The 24,367-nt window shown below is 45.3% G+C and overlaps 1 long non-coding RNA gene across 1 annotated transcript in view; it reads right to left on the reverse strand.

Moving 5' to 3' along the window:
• Positions 1–2,061: 2,061 nt before the first annotated feature.
• LOC135318586 (uncharacterized) overlaps positions 2,062–24,367 on the reverse strand; it is an 85,939-nt gene continuing 63,633 nt past the window's right edge. The window contains exon 4 of the long non-coding RNA XR_010376753.1: positions 2,062–2,196. This is a non-coding gene — a long non-coding RNA (uncharacterized LOC135318586). The remainder of the gene's footprint in view (positions 2,197–24,367) is intronic.

Raw genomic sequence — 24,367 nt, forward strand, 5'->3', positions numbered from 1 at the left:
CCAGAAATAATCACTAAATGTTCCCAGGTCCTACCTGAACATCCTTCCTGCATCACTTTTCAAAACCAGATCCTTTGATTATATTTACAAGGCCAAGCAAAAGAGAAAGAGCCAAAGAAAGCGACTGAGAAGGTGCAGTGAGTGAGCTGAATGCTGCTGAGAGGCCAAATGGAACCAGAAAAACCATAGTTGAACTTGACAATGTGAACGTGATTGGTGACCTTGCAAGAGTAATTTCACTGCAGAGAAAAACAGAAGTTCCATCTGCGAAGGAAGGGAGAGACTGAGAGGTGAAGACATGGAGTCAGAAACAACAGATGACTCTTTCAAGATATTTTGCTATGACAGGTCTTTGTTGTTACTGTTAATGGTGATCTTGGAGCATGCCTGGATGACAACAATGAAAAACAGAACAACCGTGGAGAAAAATCCAGGAGAGAAATAAACTGACTCTCACAAAGGGGTATTGCACTGTTCAGACCTTGTCCTAATTAATGTCAAGTTCCCAAAGCTGTGTTCCAATTTATTTTCCTACCTTCCAGAACCAGAGATTGTGCCTCCACCTACGGCCAGTCATTGGGGAAGATCGCCCTTAGTCACGAGGGCACCTAGGATTATAATGGGCACACATAGGAGCTACTCAGTAAAAGTTTGCTGGCGGAAGGAAGGAAGGAAGGAAGGGAGAGAAGAAAGGGCAAGGAGTTCTACAAGATGTAAAATCACTGCCCTCATCATAGTTCTAATGACCAGTGTGAGCAGTTTCTCTGTATCTCCTTTCTTTAAAACTCTTCCATAACAGGAAGTAAAGTAACGTACTTGTTAAAATTCAGATTTATCAATAAGCCACTCCTTCTCAACACACACACAAACACACAATTTATGTGTGGTATATGGCCCTCTCTTGAAGACAGCGTGGGATTCCTCTTGATTGGCAAAGGTTTTTGTTATCTGCAAGGGAGGAAAATGAAATGGATACAAACTCACAGAATTGAATCACTTTCTCTCATCTGTAAAAAGACACACACGATGCCGAAAGACCAACAGGGTAAGAAGCCCCTAGGAGGCCCAGAGAAGGGATGCTTTGTTTTGACCTCCAAAGAGGGAGGCTCTTCAGTTCTTTCTCGGGAATGGGAATCAGCCCAGGGGCAGAACCACCCACCAGGGTGATGGAGCGTGCCTGCCCTGCCCTGACTAAGGGAATCTAAAGGACAACACAGCTGACATATTGCTGTCTCCAAAAAAGAACGTGGAATCCTGTGGCCCTGAGCTGGGTGGAGAAACCAAAGGGAAATCGATCCTGACTGTATCTGCTCCCGTCACTCCCCCGTGGGGGCTGCTTCTACCAACGATTTATTGCTCCTGCAGCTGCTTTGACAACAGCTTTGGAGCTTCTTTGGTTTCAGCCATCAGTTCAGCCCCGTGCAGCCCTCCTGTAACCACGGAGGCTCAGGAGGTGTGGTCCCAGCCACCCCAGTTGTAAAGGCAGCAGGCGTTCTGCCTGTGGGAGGGGTGAGACCAGTGGGTTTCTCCCTCCTTGCTCTTGCCGTGCAAACGGCACAGAGAATCAACTCCGGCTTTCTGCAGGGACGGTCAGGAATAAGCTAGGAGGATGGACTTACACCACGGTCCATTCACAGAGCTCCTCACAATTCTGTTTATTCCGTGACAAAGATGTATGGAAATAGAGGACGGGACCAGCCCACACCCTTGCCTTGTGGTATAGCAAAGATGTTACTCACTGAAAAAAAAAAAAAAGAGAGAGATGTTACTCATTCTTCAATATTCATCTTCCACCAAGTTCTCTCTCTTATGACTCCAACTCTTTATCATGCATCCTGCTGGACATCATTACCACGTGCTAAAACTGAACCCATAACCCTTCCCACCAAATGCGTGTTTCCTAAACTTATCCCTCCCCTCCAACCCACCTACAGTAGCCGCATCTGCGACGCCCTCCTCCCTGCCTCTCAAACCCAACCACCGTTTGTCTTCTCCGCCCTCGCCCAGGCTCCATCACCGGTGCCTGGATTACCCTCGCCGTCTCCTCACCGGCCTCACTCCCTCCGGCTTTGTCTCCTCTCAGCACCTCTGAGCCTGCAGGGAGGATGGTCTCTCTCAAGCACAGATGAGATCTTGGCTCCCCCAGCTCCAACCCTTCAACGGCTCCCACGGCCCTCAGGTGGAAGTCCAGTTTCCCTAAAACAGCATGTTTGCCTTCACCGTGAGGCCTTTGCCTGGCTACTCTTGCCCCAGTCCTCTTCTCCGTCACTGCCTGATTCCTACTTACCTTTAGTTCTCAGCTTAGACATCACCCCCGTCCTCTGAGTAGCCCTCGTGGTTCGCCCTTGGTGCTCTTTGCTCCACTGCCTCTGCCCACAACCGACTCCATTATAAATCCCCTTGACTTCCCTGTATCCGCAGCAACCAGCACAGAGCAAAATGGACACACCATATTTATTAAATAAATGAGTTAATTAGTTAATAAATGAATTAACATACCCCATATTCCCCAAAACCAGAGAGAGAGAGAGGGAGAGAGGCAGTGAAACATGCTCATCCCAGCCACCCACCACTTCTCTGGTCAAAACTGGCAAGAACAAAAAAGAGCAAGGAATTATAGGAATATTACAGCATCCGAAAACACCTTCATCAAACCCCAGAGTGATGTGATAACTTCCAGCTGTTCTCTTAATCCCACAGGCTCCTCACAGAGTTTGTTCTACCAATGACCTGTGTATTATCATTAACTGGAGCAACCACTTCAAGGAGCACCCACATGTCCAGAGGCTGTGCTGCCCTCGGCAGGCTGTCCGTCCCATCGTGTGAGTAGAGCCGTTCATTTAACAAACACTCTTCTAGTCATTTAGGAAACATCCGTGAACAAAATGCTGAATTTATATTTTTGCCATCATCCTTTCTGTGCACGGAGACCTCACCGATCTCTCTCCAGATACTGCCTCTGTGGGAACGTGACCCTATGGGTAAAAGTCCTCCAGTGGCCACCTGTCAGTCAACCCTTGATATTCCTCAGACATTTGCAATCCCTAAGGGGGATTATACCTCCAAGCAGCGTAGGAAGGGAGGGGGTCCCCAAGGGGTCTGCTAGGGCACTCCACGCTGAGGATTAAGGGGGTGGACCCTGCTAGGACATGTTCTTCACTACTATCAAACAATTAAAATAAAATATCACTTATTTCAGGAGAGTCCTCCATAGACTCCATCCTCCAGACCATGAGCTGAAAGTCAAATATTTACTTAGTTCTCTTCTCTTATTTCCCACATTAATCAGTTAATCAAAATTCCAAAACATTCTTGCAGGGTAGTGAGGGCAGGTTAATGATTGTCTCATCACCAAAGGGCTAGCAGGACAACCCTTCTCAAAAACCACTCTGGCTGACATCAGCTGTTCCGTGGACCTAACTCATGGCCAGCCTTGTAGCTGGTTTGGTCTTCAAAGGACCCAAGACCCTCTTCTGGACACACGTAGTGGACATTTTGGGCCCACTAATGTTCTCAGTGCCCCCTCCCTTGCCCTAAAATTCTAGGCTCTTCCTCAGAACGTCATCTTCCCTGACCCACATGCTAAGAATGCTCCCGCCCGGGACGCTGAACGCCTTCTCGCCAAGCTTCACGGGAGACAGCGCGTCCAGCGTCCCCGCCAGGAGAGACTGAGGAGGGGGTCTCGGTGCAAAGGCCTTTTGTGCTTTGGAGGAAGTGCTTTCTGTTCAACAGGTTTTTGTTTTAAACATTAACTAGGCAACCTGCCAGCCTTGGGCTCTGAGGGCCCTGAGGGCTCTGAGGGCAGGGCTAAGCTGGGAACAGGTGGGATGGCTGGTTTCTGTCCATGGAGAGAAACCATCATTTTCTGCCGCCATGGTGAGGACCACCCTCTCACTCCTTTAAATGATTCCCAGGAGGTCTGGAGATCTGTCTCAACCAGGCCACCAGAGGGCTTAGAGAAGACATTCCAGTGTTTGCTTTGGAAAAAAAAAAAAAAATCAAAAAGAAAAAGGCTTGCTTCACCCCATATCATTGCAAAACTGATACATCCCAGTCCTAGCCTTTTGTGGGACAAGGGAGGGCAGTGGGGGAGGTAATTCCAGAGGCAGCTGATAGGGAAGAAGGAAGCGGTCTCACCAGTTGCTGCTCAAAAGAACTAAGGTTTTTATTTGTAACCTGAGTTTCCACTGGACGCCCTCACACACTGGAATGTGGAGAAGAATGTGGTGTCATTAACCCAAATGTCGTGGGACTTGCCCTTACCCACGTGCTCAGCAAGACTTTAACCTCCTACAATGCTCCCCAAACACATCAAGATTTCTGAGACACCTCAGGGAGGGTTTTAATTATCACATATAAGTGTCCAGCCTACCAAAGGCCTCTGCTAGGACTACTGACACTTCCTTGGGCACCAGAGACCAGAATATGGATGCCACACATAAATGTATGTACAACATAATTCAATGTGCCCTCTGACTGAACCACTCTCAAAATTTAATTTTTCTCCATTTTACACACATTAATTATCCATCAAGTGCTCATAATACCCCAGATGGAATTAGGGATACATGAAACTCTCGGTCCATTACTTAAAGAAAAAAGGTAATTCAAAATGGTGGACCCCAATCTGATGTTCTGAATAAAGTGTTTCATCATGATTGGAAGATGGAAAAGGCAGTCACCTGGACCCTTCCTCCAGTTTGCATGCTTCTGTGCCCTTAGACACTTTCTACTGGAGTGTGCTTACTTCACTGTTTTATACACAAGGACATTTAATTCTCTAGGATCTGTGACTCCTAAATTTCACAGTCTTCGAGGATGAGAAATACCTTCTTCACTGAACTCCTGGGCTTGAAGGAAGAAGGCTATGGAAACAGCCACTTGTTTCCTCAACCCTCCTCTGCCCTGACCTCTACCCCAAGCAAACACGCTTCAGTTGGTTAGGCCAGAGGCTTGCAAATGGCAATAAGCAAAGACGTTCTAACACGTGTCTAAGGTACGTGGACACGTTGAATAAGTTTATCTTGGCTGATGGGCTGGACAGTAAAGACTGGCTTTACCAATCAGGTTATAATGGCAGACGCTCCCCAAATTGAATGAACTAAATCTATGGGTCCAAATTTTTTATGAAGTATATATTTGAAGTACATGGCAAGATTTTCAAAGTGTTTTTCAAAAAACATATTGACTGGGGTGCACTGAAGTTAGCAGTATTTCGATTTTGCTAGCCCTTTGATTGGATTATCATCAACAGGGTGCCTCCGTGTGAAAGGGTAACTGCTGAAATTAATGGTCACTCAATGAGCCACAGCAGTGCCTTCCTGGCATTCTTCCCAGAAATTAAAAACATAAATATGTCAGAGTCTGTGAAGGATCTGGGATTTTACTCCACTTAAAAGCGAATAAACTAGTCTAAGTTTCCGTGGATGCTGTCAACAGACATGAAACTAACGGGTCAGAGACTACGACCTTCAGTACTCTTTGCACAGCAAGAAGACTGAGCATGATGTTGGTGTGCACTTACTAGTACAGAGTTATTCAAAATAGCATAAATATATTGCAAATAATAATTACTAAATGTAAAAATGAACATTTATTAGAAATACATCTTTTATGAAATTAACATGGCCTTTACCAGATGGTTTCCTACACCTTCCGAGTCCCATGGGGACAGTGCAAGGAGATGGGTGGCCTTAGATGGATCCTGTGTCCATTGTGCATTTGTATGACCCTGAGTGTGCAGGATTCAACACTTTTCTGCCTGCTCTCTGTCCGGGAAGAGATGTTGCCTCATGTTGAGGCTGCTCACCGCCCTGAGAAACGGTCTGGATAAAGAGCAGCCAGAGCCTCGCATCCTCGGCACACTCAGCAAGGATGTTCAGGGACACTCAGGGCTCTCCCAACAAGAAACTCTCATGACTAACACGTTCTTCTGCAGGCTGTGAAGTTCCCACTCAATAGCTTTCAACAAAATTGAAAGAGAACCTCAACAGGGTGTGAGGGATGGATCATTGATAATAACTTTGATGACAGACTACTACGTAACTTCTGGCATAAAACTCAGATGTGGATCAAAGAATTTTGAGAAATCTCTACCATAAAATTCCTCCATTCCTGTCTTCTTATTGCTGTGAACAAATGCTCTCAGTGTTCCTATCTATAAACAGAAGAAAAGAAGAGTTTATGCCAAATCTCCACCCTAACAATTAGTAATCTCCATCTATGGGGGTATGAACTCATGGGAAAAATGCTAAAAGCCATGTTAACTTCATAAAAGATGTATTTCCAATAAACATTCATTTTTACATTTAGTAATTATTATTTGCAATATATTTATGATATTTTGAGTAACTCTTTACTAGTAAGCATTGTAATGATAATTAAATCCAAAAGAAAAAAATTTAATACTACTCAGCCATAAAAAAAGAGTAAAATAATGCCATTTGCAGCAACATGGATGGACCTGGAGATCATCATTCTAAGCGAAATAAACCAGAAAGAGAAAGAAAAATACCATACATCACTCATATGTGGAATCTTAAAAAAAAAAAAAAGACACAAATGAATTTATTTACAAAACAGAAACAGACTCACAGACATAGAAAACAAATTTATGGTTACTGGGGGGGAAAGGAGGTGGGAAGGGATAAATTGGGAGTTCGAGATTTGCAAATACTAATTACTATATATAAAATAGATAAACAACAAGTTTCTACTGCATAGCACAGGGAACTATATTCAATATCTTGTAGTAACCTATAATGAAAAAGAATATGAAAATGAGTATATGTTTGTACATGTATGACTGAAACATTATGCTGCACACTAGAAATTGACATAACATTGTAAACTGACTATACTTCAGTAAAAAAAGAAAAGAAAAATTTTAATCTAAGCTCTGTAAGTCACAGGAAATTAAAACAATTTTTATTTTAATTTTTAATTAGAAAGTTTTCGTCTTAAATTTAATTTCAATCTTTGTATATTCATCTCTTTATGGTAAAATTTGATAGGGTAATAAATTACTTTCAAACATAATACTCTCATTAGGATAAAATCTGTTGTGAGAAACAAAACAGAGTAATACAAGTTCTAGGAAAAAAAGGAATGGTACAAAATTCCAACTGTGTAGAAAAGCTTGTCTTCATATTCCCTTAAAGAAAGGGGACAAATGTCAAACTGCTGCGGATTAGGTTTCACTGGGTACATTCAAAAGAATGATACAGTATTTGAAATTAAAATTTCAATATTTATGATATACCAGAACTTAAGGCTTTCAAATAATTATAATTTTAAAACCTAAACATAAATTTTTAAATCTGTTAGGAAATAGATCCCTTTTCAAAATTAAGTGGAGCACAGACAGAAAAAAAAAAAGACATAGGCTACATTTTTAAAAATAATCATCTGAACGCAGAAAGCCATGACAGATTATGACAGATGAAGACAGCCCCTACCATTGAAGACTTTAGCATCTCTTGTGGGGAAAGGCGGTTTTGTGAGGATTAAGTGAAAAAACACGTGTGACAACACGGAGCTGACCCAGGCCAGGGGACTGATAAAACTTAGTTTCCCTTAATGTAATTAACCTTTTTCCCCCCAAGCATTGAAATCACATCCTCTTGTTACAGAATGGAGAGTGGGGGGGAATCACACAACTGGTAATCAACTTTCATTTACTATCTCTTCATATGGACAGTTATGGAATTCTCACTAAGCCTCAAATGTAAATTTTAAAAAGAACAAGAAAGGAGGGAGAGAGAGAAACAGAGAGAGAGAGGAGGGGGAGGAGGGAAAGGGAGATGGGGAGAAGAAAAGAGAAAGAAAGAAAAGCAAGGAAAGTTTTTTAATTGTTTTTTTTCTTTTTTTTTTTTTTTTTTGATTGTCATATAGTCAGTTTACAATGTTGTGTCAATTTCTGGTGTCCAGTATCATGTTTCAAAGAAAGGAAAGCTTTTAAACACTGCGTGCACTGTCTTCCCAAACCAAGCAACTGGGATAACTTCTGTGTTGATCTAAGCACACATTCAACCAGATAAGTTTTTCATCGCTCCCACCTGTTTCCCAAATAGCTTCAACTGTTCTGCCTTTAACCCGCTTTGGCCGGATCCCGTGTGGAATCTGCGCTCTTGGAATACCCAATGCCGGGCTCCCCCACCGCAGCGCTGGCCTCAGTGGCAGCTGGGAACGCTTCTGGGGAGCAGCTGGTGTCCAAGGCTGCCGTCACCCAGGGCGAAGGGTCATTTTCTGCCCTAATGGTATTTGGGGGACACATTTCATTAAAATCACACCAGACATGTGTGTCGTATGATTCTACAGAGACAGAGAACTCTCACGATCATGATCTCATGTGGTCCCTCTGGGCCTTCAGCGCAAGCCTGGTCGACTGTCATGTTAGGAACCTGGGCCTGAGTTCAGAGCCCAGCTCTGATGCTTATCCCATGAATGACATTCCAGGGGGAAAAAAATCACTTTAATTCTCAGGACTCCATTTCCTGACCACAAAGTGAGAAGACTGGACTAGATGCTTCCCCTTAAAACGAACATTTGTGGGCAAATGCCTCAAAGCCAACTTTCCCCAGTCAACTCCATCCACTACGGAACGAAATTCAAACTGGTCCCCCACTGCTTACTGTTAGCCCCCTGGAACATGACTAAAAGCAACCACGATCCACCTTGCAACATCTCACAGCAAAAATGCTAACTTCACTTCATCCTCCCAACACACCTAACAAGGGAGATGATTCAGTTGTCATCCCCTCTAGTTCACAGATGAGAAAATGGAGGTGAGAATCAGTGGGTTTCTGGCAATCACACAACACAGGAGGTAGTCGAGTCCTACCTTCCAGCTCTGAAGAAACCAAACCGTCTTGGAAAACCAAAAAGTTAACAGAACCTTATTGCTCACACTACCTTCGAGTGTGTCCAACCCCACAATGCCGGCAACCGTTGAAACCAGGATAATCGGCTGGGGCACGTGATAGTTTATTTCATCTCTGATTCACGTGAGTCAGTTCATGGGCCATAAATGCCTCTACGTTTTTGACATTTTGAGAATACAAAGAATACAAAGAATTTGACATTTTGAGCCCATTTTCAAATGGCTGGTTCCTTAGGGGCAGAAACGGTGTTCACGTGGAGACCTTCACCTCCCTGTGGCTCTGCCCTGTGGGTGCCTGGCACATCCTTGTTGATTTGTTTCTCCCATGTTGGGGTGGGCCTCTCCTTGACAACTGGGGGCCACATTTAGCCAAGCAGCTGCCCACTGGCGTCTAAAGCCTCCGATTCATAATTCTGGCAGCATCTCAAAGGCTTTATTCTTATCACCCCATGATTTCATTATTATTATTATCGTCCTTATGAAATGCAGGAGCTGAACCCACTACAAAGCGTCAAGCCCGTTTAACACGGGACGGTCTGTTTTCTGCATCCCCCCCTCAACTGAGGGATTTCCCCCCGGTTTCTGCTCACTGTTGGAGGGCTCTAAGAGGCGGCCTGCAGCCACGAAGAAGTCAGCCTCGGTATTCCTCCCACCACCACTGCCCTGTCCCAGGGTCGCCCTGATGGGAATAAGGCTCCTCAAAGGGCTGCTGTTGGTAACGAGTGACAAGAGCACGGCCCTGGGGGCGGGAGCCGCCGGGCTGGGGAATGAGGACAAGTCTCTGTGCTAACCTGGGCCTTGGGTTCCCACACATCAAACGAGGCAACCAAGTGACATTATTCTGAAGATTACTCCTGAGGAAAACCTTACTCAGACTAGCTCTCGTTTTACCCTTTTCCTGGGTTCTGGAGATTTGCACAGGGAAGAGCACCTCATTGGGAAGGACCTCAGGAAAAGAGCCTCCACCCCTCACACCCATTTCTACCTCGCCCATCAATTTGCCCCGTTAAAAAACAAGGTCTTAACTAATATATATAAAATAGATAAACAAGTTTTTAAAAAGAAAAAAAAAAAAGTCCTACTATAGAGCACAGGGAACTATATTCAATTTCTTGTAATAACTTATAATTAAAAAGAATATATATGTATAACTGAATCACTGTGCTGTACACCAGAAACTAACATTGTAAATCAACTATACCTCAATTTAAAACAAAAACAAAAACCCAACCTGGTTTAAACAAGACTTTAGGGAAAATGAAAGTAGCTCTTTATCAGGGAAGTCAGAATTTAGGTGCGTTCTTACCTAAAACATGCTAAGGTTAAAAAAAAATTTATCAGGAGTCTTAAGGCTTGGATTTCCCACCAGCTTTTTCAGTAACTAGCCATGTAGCCTCCAGCAAGTCCCCTCTTCTCTCTGTACCTCTGACATCTCATCTTCTAAATTCAAACATCAATACCTCTCTGACTCACCTACTCCAAATAGTCCTTGAAGCTCACAAGAAAATGTGGTTTGAAAATGTGAAGCATTACCCTGTATCCAGACAAGTCATTAAATTAAGGTCACCTCCCTCTTTCTAGATAAATCTCAGAAGGGCTAAAGGATTGATGCAGCGCTGAAAAAGATGCGTGCCTCCTAGCAGCAGCGGGGGTGGGGGTTTATATTTTGTTGTAGAGTTTGAGCAAACCTTTTTATCCAGTTTGATTTACAAACACTTTAGGAGCCCACTGTGTGCCTTATATTGTGTGGAGACAAGAGAAAACGTCAAAATAAGTATAAACTTCAGGAGTTTACAGCCTTTTCAATTCAAGATTTGCACACACACACACACACACACACACACACACACACACACACATACACACACACACACATATATACATGACAAATTTCAAAACAGTATGATGACACGTTAAAGTGCATAAAGACCTATAACAAATGCACAGTCCAGCCAAGTTGGGATCGGAGCCTTCAGCAAGGGGAAAGGTTGGGGTTAAGCAGAGTGTGGGTCAGGCCCACAGAAGAGACAGAACTGGGGACAGTCTGGGGTGAGTAGGATGAGCAGTTTTCTACATTTATAACAGCAGACCTTCAATACCAAACACCAGAATTAAAGAAAAAACAGAACTTTAATATTTTAATATTGTTACTAGTTTAATATATTCAATAGCAACAGATTTCAGACCGTAGTTTTCCAGCTGATAATTCTCAAAGACTCTACATCCATTTAGGTTGTAAACATCATGTAAACTATAGCGTGTATTCTTTTTTATTTTTTAAATTAAGTTACCTATGGGGGGTGGGTATAGCTCAGTGGGAGAGTGTGTGCTTAGCGGGCATGAGGTCCTGGGTTCAATCCCCAGTACCTCTGTTAAAAAATAAAAATAAAGAAATAAAATAAAGAAACCTAATTACCACCCCAAAAACACACACACACACAATTAAGTCACTTATAAATGTGTGGTCTAAAGGAACTCTTTTTAAAAAACTGAGATCACCTACTAGGAGACTGTTTTCTCAAAACATCTGCCTTATGTCCAACGCCTTTCCCAGGCTGACCCCTTACAAAGCACGGGATCTGGCCACAGGTTAATTAGGATTTCCTGAACATACATTCCTGCTCCCATGCCTTGCTCAAGTGTTCACCCATCTGGCAAGGCCCTTCCCTCACCTCCCAGGTATGTAAGCCCCTCCCGACTAACTTCAGGACCCAGGTGAAACCCAACATCCTTCATGAAGCTTTCACAACCTGGTCCACCACTCATCCATCCCCGTTTCTGAATACCAAGAGCTCTTATTTTCCGTACTATCAGTTTGCAATTATCATATTCTTTTTTTTTTTTTTTTGGTATATTTTTCCAGGTACAGGTTTTATCCCCAAAAGAACCTGTTTAATGCTCTCAAGTCAGGGAATATGGAAACTTCCTTGTATTTCCAGTGCCAAACACATTAGGCTGCAGTTTGGCAGGCACACAGACTAAATGGACATGCCTGAGCATCCAGTCGAGTCCCCAGCTGGCCACATGTTCCATAATCCCACTGCTACCGCCCTTCTATTTGAAAAATGGCCAAAATAAGTTACAGACAAGCTAAAAAGACTGCATCTGAGGTGGTATATATGGACGTAACCTAAAAGAGGCCCAGTGTCAAAAGATGAGGATCAAGTCGCTTGGGGGAAAAAAATGTTCTTACTCTTTAAAATAATACAGGCCTCACTTCAGTGGATTCCACAGACAGAAGCATGGAAGTAGATTTGCCTATCTGAGAGAGGATTTAGCCAAGGGCATTTCTCCTTGCGAGGGGACAGCTGAAGAGGTGTCATTTAACAGCTCTCGGAGGCCCGTCAGTGTGGTGATTGAGGTGGACAGAAGGCATGGACATGACCAAGGCCCTTAAAAGACACAGACAGGTGGGAGAGCGTGCTGGGGGTGGGCGGAGGGCGGAGGGTACAAAAGGAGGAGGCTTGCCTTCCCAGAGCAGAGACCGGGAAGGCGGAGGCCAGGAGTGGGAGGAGAGGAGGGGGCGGCCCAGGAGCGGAGGTCTGAAGCGAGGTCACATCTGGGCAGGATCCAAGGAGAGGTAAAGCTAGAAAGGGGGACAGAACTAAAGGGATGAACCAAGGAATGGACCGGACACAGAGAGAGAGAGCAATGACCGACCATCGGGATGGGGACGCCCTTCAGCAAGAGACAAAGGCGATCTCTCTGTGTGACCACAAGGATGGCGATTAAAAGGACAGGAGTGAAAAGACAGGGAGGAAACAGGAAAAGGGAACGGGCAAGGAGGCAAAATAAGTAATTTGTGCACCAGGGTTAGCTAAAGGCTCAGAAAATCACCAGGCTGTTAGGCTGAGCAGGGAGAGGAGACAGAGCCGTACCCAAGGGTGGACCATCAGAAAGACACAGGCAGGCAATTTAAGCAGCTAGCTACTGAGGTAAAAATGAAAAAAAGAAAAATAGAAGATGGAAAAGGTGAGAACCGGGAGAGGGAAAACCCAGAGGAGACACTGGCCCAGAAACCTTTTTAACTTTCCATAAGAATCTTCAAGGCCCCAAACTAGGCCAAGATTCTGACTGACATTTCTGAGCTCACCAGCTGCTGTTTCCTTGAGAGAATTCTGACAGGAAGGCATAGAAATGCAAGCCAACACTGCTAGCTCTGGGAAAAAAAAATCCACGCTCCAAACACCTCAATGGGGCTGAAACCCGCCAGGGAAGAATGCACACGGAGGAGGAGGGACCGGTCCTGCAACTCCTCCCCAGGTATGTACCCAGCTGCTCCCACGAGGGGCTTTCTCCTCTCATTGTCCTCTGGCCATTCCTGCCTTGCCATCTGTCTGTCTTTCTTTGTGCATGTTGGGGAAGCCCTGCGGGCAATCTGCTTCTGTCATCTGAAGCCAGCACCGCGCCTACAGGAGCAGGTGAAGCTCCACATTCAGCATCCCCAAACAGGCGGGGATGCACCGCTGGAACCCAGATCCATCAGGCAGAGTTAGGCGAGGGCAAGTGGGCGAGAGGAATCGCCCAGCCCGCATGACTGGGGTGTGGGAATGACTTGTCGGCTGGTCGTGACCAAGAACTGGATTCCTTGTGCGGGGGCTGGGAGCAAAGGCAGAGGGGCAGGAGGGTTGGTCTGGAAGACAGAGGGATGGGAAGGACAGCTCAAAGCAGGTACAGATTTCACAGTCGCCTAGGGGCTGGTCCATGACCTACAGAAGGGCTCAGGTTTGGGGAGTGATGGATGAGATTTGGACCAGCACATGACCTTGAACTCGCGGCTTGCCCTGTCAGTGCCTTGAATATTTTGAATACATGTTGAAATTTTCTCCCAAGCACCTCAAAGGAATTTATTTCTAATACATCATCTATCTCAAATACACAATCACTGAAATGGGAGTAGCTTCTTCCGATGACCCCACAGACGTCCCCACTAGGACAATGTGAAGTGTCACATCTTTTTAAAAAACTAAGAAACTAAGTCCCTGAGCAATGTATTTCTTTGGAAAACTAGGACAAGAACCAGATTCTCTAATGTGTTCCCAGGATCTTAAGCAACTCTTAATTCTCACTCAATTTAATAGGTATATTTTTTTAAAAAAAAAAAGTAGTAAGAGATTTTGGAGTTACAAAGCTTTATCACAATCCTGTATTATTGTTATATTGTATTTTCATTATGATCCCTCTGCAAATATGATAGGAGGTGAGTGAGTCAGTGGACCCGCTGCTGAGCTCTCTTGTCAAGAAAAACGTTTACCTCATCCCATGCCCGTTTGTCACCAAACCCCATTTAAGCTTTACTGGTAAGAGTCAGGAGCCAAAGGGATGCTTCCCTAGCTGTGTGCAACCCCTCACGCTGAAAACTCTTACTAACTTTTAGTAACTTCACGGACAGGGCTCCCCGCTTTGGAGTGTTGTCTGTCTGTCTGTCCTCACCCTTACTGATAAAAGCTCCTATCACCACAACCTTGAACAGGGCTCACAGGTTCCTGGCTTCTGTGTGGCTTTCCTTCTTTCTCGCCACCTCATTTTTAGGAATTTTAGGGCTTTCACATCCTGAGCGGATGTAAGGGCCGATTCCTCACCCTTGAATTGTTCAGCATCAGAAACCTTGAACTAGAGCAGTGGTTCTCACAGTGTGGTTCCCAGACCAGTGACATCAGAATCACCTGGGAGCCTGTTAGAAACGCCAAGTCTTGGATCCCACCCCAGACCTACTGAATCAGACACTCTGGGGGTGGGTCCGGCACTCTGGGTTTGAGCCAGCCTTCCAGGTGACTCTGAGACACCAAATTAAGAAGGTTCGGATTATTTTTAAATGCTGTTTCCTGTAACACACAGAGCTCAGATCTCCTTACAGCTGTGACTCTGGTCACCAGCAGGGCCATCGCTTCTAAAAGAGACCCTTCCACAAACAGCCACTTCTCAGTTAGCGCCTTACGTCCCTCATCTGCAAAATGGGGAATATTTAGTAGAAGTGACTTATTATGGTGCTGAGAACAGCTCCTGCATGCAGTAAGTCAAAAACGGCGCAGTCAGGTCCCAGCCCTCTTTGAAAGGAAACGTGTGCGTTACAGGTACACAAGGAGTCCAACAGCAAGTTAAGATGTGAGGTGTGCCTAAGGACAGGTACAAACAATAGGAACAAAGAAGGAAGAGGGGCAGTTGGGAGAAAACTTTGTGGGGAAAATGTCTTTTGAACTGAGCCTTAAAGAGAGAAATTTTAACTAGTGAAGATGGGCAAAGGGAAAAGAACATTCGAAGCAGAAGCTGAGAACAGGGAACATGGAAAAGAGACGATATCACTGGTCAGGCGTGGACAACAGTGCCTTCTCTCCTTTCTGTTACTAATACGTGAACTGCTCACGTTGTGGAAAGGGGTCGCCCATTTCTGGTCTAATCATTTGTCATCACATTTGCAGAAATTCTTCCTTTAATCCAAATTAAATCATTTTCCTCGGCCTGCTGTAAAGTGAGTTCTTTCCAGTATTAATGATTTCATCATTTTAGCATCCACGTCTCTCTGTCTTGTTTATTATTAGGTCAGTGTTTTTCAAAGCCCTCTGCCCACCAGCAACAGAATAAATTGGGACTGGTTGCAAAAACAAATGCAGATTCCTGAACCCTGGCCCACATGGCTTCTTTCAGCATCTTTGAGAGTACGTCAGAAGAATCTGCATTTTAACAAGCTCTTAAGTGATTTTAACATTCACTCAAGTTTGAAAACAACTCTCCTAGATCTGTTCTTTCCCAAATTTGCTGAGCATAGAAATCACCTAGGAGTGCTCGTTAAAAATGTGGCTACCCGGTCGTTCCCGTGCAGGTTCTGATTCTGTGGCTCTGAGGTGGACTACAGGGAACAGAAGCTTTAACAAGAGCCTCGGTGGCACTAGGATCAGGCGAGGTTGGGAACCACGGCGTATTAGAATGAATGTGCACTTTGGGTTAGAGAGGTACTTCCAGTCCTAGGGCAGCCATTTATCAGCTGTGTGATCTGGGCAAGTTTCTTAACCACTCTGTGCCTCCAAATTATCTAACCTGCTGGAAGCATAAATAAGTAAATGGCTTAGTATAATGTTGGCTCCCTCTCATCCCCTTGCCCCATCCTCCCCCAAAGTCCCGGCTCAGCTCTCCAGCTCTGATGAGAAGCAGAGCAAGGACAACAGTGATGGTAAAATGCCACCCAAACTCACCTCTTCCGAGAGAGGTGGCAAGGTGCCCGCAGGGAGACAGGGTGGGCTTTGGGAGCTGGCCTTGCTCTTGGCTGCCTCTGGGAAGTTGAAATGGGACTGATGCCCATGATTGAATCAACACTCAGAACTGACCGGTCCTCTAAAAATAGCAAGACATCTGGCGGAGCCTTAGGAAAAATAAGGTTCTATCCCAACATAGAACCCAGGCTTGCCTTAAAAGGAGGGGCCGCTGCTTTATTGCCTGCCTCCTCAGCCAGGTGATGGTAAGCCCCAGATAATCTGGCTTGTGCCTCAGTGAGCTCCAGAACAGCTTCTGTTTCATGGACAGCCACCAAGAACACCAGCAGCCACTGACGCCAGCACAGAAGGTCACAAGTGCTCAGCGTCAGGAAGGATGCGTCTGTGCGCACCGCTCCTCCTGCAGACACTAGAAGGGCCCGAATCCCCAGGAAAGCGTGCAATTTTGATTGCTTTTTAAGAAACTATTATCGGCCCTGACCAGGGGGCAGAGAAGGGATAGGGAGGGCTAACAAGCCTATATTTGAAATTCAGAGGGTGAGATACAGGCGGTTTTCCCACAGAGTCCTGCCTTCCTTTCCTCATCCAGCAAAGGGCCGATTGACTAAGGCCAGCTCTGTCATCAGAGGGCAAGGCCTTGTGGTGAATAAGGGGACAGTCAGAGCATCTTATCAAATATATTTTTTCATAAAGGTCCTGAAAATGAGACTGGACCCCTGGGTATTCAGAACCTCTAAGGATTCTTGTCAGAAAATGATACTGATGAATCTCTTCCCTTTTAACAAATCTTTTTCAAACATATGAAAATATTAAAAATTGTTATTTTTTTTTTTAAAGAGGGAACAAAAATTGTGAAAGAAATAGTTTTGATGGGGGGAAGGGTATAGTTCAAGTGGTAGAGCACATGCTTAGCAGGATGAGGTCCTGGGTTCAATCCCTAGTACCTCCTCTAAAAGTAAATAAACCTAATTATCTATCCTCCCCACCAAAAAAAAAAAAAAAATTAAGTATTTATTAATACAATAATAAATAAATAAAATATTTTTTAAAAAGAAATAGTTTTGGTCATAGTTAAGTTTTCCTAAGTATCTTAGAACCACTCCTTGCATGACTGTTATGTGAATGAAGCTTTTTAACGTGGGTCAAATATAAGGACCTCCATGCAGTGGGTAGTTTCAGTTGCCTATTAATATTAATTAATATTAAGTATATATTAAATAAAAGTAGCAAGAGCATTAGAGACCATTTACTAGACTTCTAATACTATATTCATGGCACTTTACATAAATCTATCTCATTGAAGCCCCCCGTTGAATTATTATTATAGTTACTTTACAGTAACTATAGTGAAGTATTATTATAGTTACTTTACAGATGAGGAAACTGAGGCTCAGAGAGGCTAAGTAACTTGCTCAGGATCACAGAGCCAGAACGCACAGATGCCCAAGCCATGCTCTTCCTCCCTATAACCCTCTGCCACCAATCATCTTCAAGATTATATTGCCTATAATTCAGACTTCTCCCTAGCTTAACCCATCCTTGATTCTTCCCAAACCCAAGAGCCTTTCTGAGGACCGTTAATGGGAAATCACCATCCTCCCTTCTCTGTAAGGTCATGTCTGAGTCACTGATGTTCAAATACTGCCCTGCTTGGTGAAAGAAATAGGAAAGAACTATAATTGTGGTTGATGCTGTTGATGCTATCTTGACTGTTACTTAAGTTCTAAATACTTTTAAATGGAACTTACTTCTCAAGAACAAGGGAAAGGTAAGGGCTTTTGGTCCACTGTTCTGACTACTGGGCAGAAGACGGGGAAAATAAATCTTGTTTTCAATAACATGTTGAGTGACATTTTATATGGCCATCAGCCTGTTCTTCTAAGAAACTCAAGACCCTCACATGTGTTCTCTCATTAATCTTCAACCCTCCCTGTGGTGGGCAGATGGGGTTACACAACCACTGCAGGAATGAGGGAGAGGGAGGTGGTGATGTCACCAACACCACAGAGCACACCAGTGGCCAGGTAACACACCATCCCTCCCATTCTCCATACTAACACTACCAGCCAAAGTTAGAAGATTGGGCAGATAAGAAAATAAATAAATAATCGGGGGGGGGGGACCTACACCCAGCTGCTATCCAATGTCCTCTGCCCTATGCAAAACTCAGAGAAACATGTCTTTATATTCTCCATCCTAGACTATTTTCCTCCTATTTACACTTGTTCTGAAACCTTTTGATTTTTGTGATGGTTGTTTGTTTCGTTTTGCTTTTCCAACCTACCCTTCACTTCATTTCCTTATCTGTCCTATGAATTTCTTTCCTGGCATCTTAGATGACGTGCAAAAGTAGGATGAGACTCAAAAGCGATCCAGTAATTGATTATTTAAGTACATTGTTGTTTTTTTTCCTGAATATTTTGAAGTGAACTTTTACATAATCTTTTGACCATATAAGTTGGGCTTGACAAAAAGACCAAATAATTTACATCCAAATGCCGGCTTATGATTGGCAGGTTTCTTAAAAATTGGTTCTTTCTAGTTCTCGGGACCAAAAAACTCGGTCTCTCTTGTCTATGAAACCCTCACTCCTGAAACGCACATGCCACGCTCTTAGAGATCTTGATCTGCAGAATTGAGCAGTTAAAATGAACCTTTACTCAGCTCTCTGTGCCCTGGTTCACCAGAAGAGATGAGACATTTTAATCTTCTCAAAGGTACAGCTACATCTATCTTCTCCTTGCCCCTCTGACTCCCCTCCCCAAGAGCCCCAGTTCTTGGGGGAGGAAGAGCAACCCCACACTCTCCCTCGTGTGAAGCTTGCACTTGACTCTGGGGGAGAACTGTTTTCACAGCAGAAGCTTATCCACTGCCACTGGATTAAATTCAATGAGCTATTGGATGATTCCTGAGATCAGCCAGAAAGACTTTGACTGGGGGGCCTAGGACACCTAGGACATTTTCCTATTTTCCTGAGAAAAGGTATGGTTTCTAAGCTGCCACCATCAGCAGCACCCCAAGTGCACAGCTGCAGAGGAATAAATGTTCACAGAGTGTAAAACCCATGGACATTTTCCTCCCTTGCTTCTCTCTGACCTCCTACCTTCCAATCCTCTCTCTATGGATTGATGCAAGTCTGCCCCTCCAGCCTGATACGTTTTTTAAAGGATTACTATTTACATATATGTACACCAATTCGTTTCTACCACCCACCTCTGTAAAACCAGAGAAAAATCACGGCTACGGCTAGAGTAGTGAGGATTCAAGGAGTTTGTCAAAGAACCGAAAATCATCCGTCACAGAGAACACATTTGAGAAAAAAAAAATATCTGTTCTTATTTTTATTACTTTTATGATTAGAGAAAAAAATCTGTTCTTATTCTTATTACTTTTATGATTAGATTTCATTAACTGCCCTGGTCAGTGCTGTGAGTCTCAGACCTTCTTTGGGGGTGCAGTTCCTCCAGTGGCATCCTCCCCGTTTCCTGGCAGAGTTATCAGGTCCTCCGAAGCTGAGAACCCCATTTCCCTCCAACCCGGGTGGCCCGTCCGGACCCCGGGTGGCTCCGCAGCTGCCAGCGTCCCTCACTCTTCCGCGGCTCGGGCCTCACAGATCGCAGGGCAGGTGATGGGCCACGGGGAGCAGAGACGAACAAAAAGATCCTTCCCACAATGAACAATGGCGCTTGGAAGGCTGCGCCCGCAGCTGCCGCCCAGCAACGTGCGCCTGAGGGCGTGTTTCTAAACCAGGTCGTTCTCTGCGCACGTGCGCGATATTTCTTAGTAGGATTCTCTCTCTGTTTTGCTTTGTTTTTTAATTTTTAAATATCCTTCATGGGATTCCAAACACTAAAAAAGAATCTTATGGTACACCAAAGCCAAGGCAGAGTAATTAATAGTAATAATAAAAGGTCCAATCGATTATTAACGGCACCAAAATAAGCCAGGGGAGCTTGCATGCCGTTTATTTCTGAACAGTAGAAGGATTGGGGTCCCCCAAAGTACCGCCATGCCTCACAACAGGTGTGTTCCGAGATAGTTTGGGGGGAATGATGGGACGGATGTAAGGGGGTACTGGGGACCGCGCTCTCCAGGCTTTCCCACCTGGAGGAGGAGGAGAGAGGGAGGGGCCCACAGCTGAGAGGCAGGGCTGCATCTGGACGATGAAAGAAACCAGGCTGGGGCCAAGACTGCTTCCCGAGGCCACATACTTCTTTATATCCCCATACGGATTACTTTGCTATGGAATGTAAGGAAGTGTGTGGTTTCGGCGAGCGCCTCTCCGCCGCCCCAGGTCCCACCCAGAGTACCTGTCCCTTCTGCCTCACCCCGGCCTTGTGCCAGCAGGCATCCCTCACAGAGGAAGGGAGGGCCTCCGAATCCCGTCCAGGGCCCCCCACACGCCCAGGTTTCCCTCGATGTTTCATCCTCATCCCGAGTCAGGCACACTGATCATCATCCTGGAGTCCTCCCGGTGGCCAGCCTCCCAGACCTCCCTCCTCAGGTCCAGAGAGGCCATGTCACCCAAAGGTTTGTCACAGGGTCAGCCTTCGCCCTCCAAGCTCCTCCCTCCATTCATATTGCTCCTGAAATGAGATGTTTCTACCAAACAAACTGAACTGCAATGCCTTCCTATCCGCCTGCATCACTTTCTTTCATAATCATCCATGCCTAGGGCAGGTCATGCATCTAAAAGTGCTTTTGCTGCAGATGGGCAGGTGCTGTGAGGCTCAGGGGACTCCAGCCTCGGGTCACACAGCCAGTCCTCTGACCCTACTCTGCTGTCTTTTTCTCTTCACATCACAACCCTGTGGCAAAGCATCACGGGATGAGGCTGTTTGCAGAAAAGGCTTGAGGCGCTGAAATAGTTATTCACTCATCCAGTGGGTTAAGTTCCCTTCTACCCTCTTCCTTTAACCCCTGGTTCCCAGCCTTGACTCTAAAGGGCCTGAACCCACACCAGGAAGGAAATGGACAAATGGGGGGAAGCCCAGAGCATGAGGGGAGACTGTGGTCCCCCAAGGCTCTGGCCATCAGCTCCCCCGGCTCTGAGAAGGGTCTCCATCTCTCACTGAAGCCCAGCCCCAGGAGGTCTTCGTGCATCCACAGCTCCAGTTCCTTCTTGTGAAGGGAGTGCATGTGCCATGAGAGCTGGGGCTGCATTACGTTTATACTACGAGTTCTCAAGCAGAACCACAGACACAGGCGGGATTTGATGGATGTGTGTTGAGATGCACAGGAGGGAGCTGTAAAATGGAACAGAGAAGCAGCAAAGCCAGGACGAGGCATGAGGAGGAAGGGGAAGGATGAAGGGAGGGTCGGCCACGTTTGCACAGCAGGTGGCAGATGCAGGCCGACTGGCCAGAGGTGAAGGCTCAACAGCACCCACAGCATCACGAGCCAAACCCTTCCCCGGGCTGCAGCAACACAACGACCCCCCCACCTGCCTCTTTCAGACCTCAGACTGGTGCCTAACGGCCTTCAGGGGAAGCCAAACTGAATTCCTTGAGAGTTAGGGGAGTCTAGAAGAACATGGGGGAATGACTAAAGATGGGGCAGCTACAGGTTGGAATACAGAAACAGCTTTAGATCAGCAAGTCTCGACTGGAGGTGATTTTGCCCCTCGGGGCACATTTGGCAATGTCTGGGGACATCCCTGGTTGTCACATCCGGGGGGTCTGACTGGTATCTAGTGGGCACAGACCAGAGATGCTGCCAAACACCCTGCAATGCACAGGACAGCCCCCACCACAGAGACCCACTGGAATGTCAATAAACCGAGGCTGAGAATCCCTTGCTTTAGATCGAGGTGCCTTGAATGAATAAGGTCTCCCATGTGGGCATTATTATGGTAAACTGTCTTCCAAAGAAAGTTCCTGCCCTTCTTTTACAAACGTTGGTTAGTCTTCAAGTCTGTAAAATGGGCAGAAACCCTTCCCTTTTCTAAATTACGTCTGCTCCAAAGACAGTTTTCCTTTTCCTTCCCTGATACTGATTTCATGTCATCTGCCCAGAAATCGAGGGTCTGTTGTGTGGGTGGGCAGGATGTGAGTAAAGAAGAGGAGAGAGATGATGAGGTCCGGAGTCCTGAGTTGAAGAAATTGCACTGCCAGAGGCTTGACTGATGAGCTGGACACACACGTGATTTTTCCACCCTGATGTCAGGCCACCTGGCTGACCTCCCCTGCCCCCCACCACTGCCTGCTCCCTTGCTCCCCAGGAGGAGCAGGAGGATGGTCGGGCTAGGACAAGGGTAGCTGGAGGAAGAGCTGGTGAGTCATGAGCCGCAGCCGCAAGACACCTGTGTCACAGTGAGGAGGCAGAGAGTGAAGGTGAGATACTTAGGGCAGAGCCCTGGGATGCTGGCAAGGAGGAGGGGACTTGGAGCAAGAAAGATGTTTCAAGATCGCTCTGCAAAAACTGTTCTAGAACCCAGCCACAGCACCTCGCTGCCGCTTCTTGGTGTCTTGTTCGGCACTTTGCTTTCTGGGGTGTCTAATTTTTCCAGGCAGTGCTCCCAAGCTGCGGTCTACCTGACAGAGGTCCACTTGGCTGGGGAAACCACTTTTCCCGATCAGTGCTTTCAACAAACTTCAGAGACGAAATGAAAAGACTCACAGCTGAGGGAAGGGAGACGTGGAGGACAGGCTGGAGTAGCGAGTGAAACTTTTGGCCTCAGAAGCAATGGGAATTGTCCGTAGGACTTTCCCACGGCCCCTGAAAGTGTCCCTCGTGCCCACCAGGGACTTAGCGCTGGGTGCCTTTCCCTTGTTTTCCTGACCCTTACAACAGGTAAGCGAGGCAGGTGTGCTCCACTGTAGTACAGATGCAGAAACTGAGGTTTAACCTCCTAAAAGCAAGAGAGCCAGGAAGCATCAGTGGGGTCTGAACCCAGGTAAGTGTGACTCCAAGGCCACAGGCTTCCCGCCCCGTTGCACTTCTCTTCATCAGGGAGAGGAAATAAAAGGGCAGGCAAAGCCCAACCCAAGGACCATTTCCTGGCATCATCCAAAATGTCCTTTGCAGGGCAGAGGGAGGTATAGCTCAGTGGTAGAGTGCGTGCTTAGCATACACGAGGTCCTGGGCTTGATCCCCAGTACCTCCATTAAAAAACAACAAAATGAAGTAAGTTTTATGAAATAAGTAAAAATTTGAAAAAAAAACAGAATATCCTTTCTTCCTACGTCTTCCCCCACCCGCTCAAACACATGATGAACATAGCGAGTCCACCTTCCTGGGAGTGTCTCCTTAATCAGCTCCTCACTTTCCCAGAAATGCAGAGGAACCAGTGGGTACCTCTGCTCATCCACTGGTTCTCAAACTTTAGCTGCATCAGAAGCCCCCGAAGGGCAAGTTTTAACACAGATCTCTGGGCCCAACCGCAGATGTTTGGGACTGGTAAACATTGCTTTTCCTTTGAAAGGTCAACCTACAAGTTCTTACCCACTGGAATCCAGACTCCTCCTTTCAAATCTACAAGATTCAAAGATTTCCCCTCCTCCCTTGAGCAACCATCCAGTCAAGTCTGGCCATCTGTCAAAACCAAACAACCTCAATGCCTATCAACTCAAGAATGACCAAATAAACTGTACATAAACTCACATAGTAAAAAGCTATAAAATAGTGAGAATTAATAAACTACAGCTGCCATCAGATGTGGATAAACCTTACAACTATCATTTTCAGTGAAAATACCAAGTTACAGAAGACCACCTATGGCATGATACCATTTATACTGAAAAAGAAGCAACAAATTACCTAGGAATATATGCATAAATGGTAAAAACTATAAAGAAGAACATTTAAATTATAAGAAAAAAGAAGAGTTCAGAGTAATAGTTACCTCTGAGGAGAAACCAAAGAGCTACTTTGGGGAAAGCATTCAGGAAGCTTCGACAGTACTGGTTTAACCAACTCTTATTCTAAGGTAGATGGCTGGTTGTGCATATCGGTTTCATCATTATGGGTCATAACTTACAGATGTGTTACATTTATTCTTTCATAAATATTCCATGTTTGGATAAGAAATTGCAAAATTGAATTTTTTTGAAAAATCAAGATGTAAGGTATTCCAAAAACATACACCAAAATGTTACATTTATTTTGGAAGATGGGAGGCGGGAGAATCGTGGGATACTTTCATTTCCCATATTCTATAATTCTATCTCATGTTAGTTTTCCACAATGTTCATGTTAGAAAAAAAGAATAAGGATCTAAGAAAGAAAATAAAGTCACACACGCAAGATACAAATTACGTGTGGTTCTTAGATAACCTGT

Source organism: Camelus dromedarius, chromosome 19, assembly GCF_036321535.1.
Source record: "Camelus dromedarius isolate mCamDro1 chromosome 19, mCamDro1.pat, whole genome shotgun sequence".
Classification (NCBI taxonomy): domain Eukaryota; kingdom Metazoa; phylum Chordata; class Mammalia; order Artiodactyla; family Camelidae; genus Camelus; species Camelus dromedarius.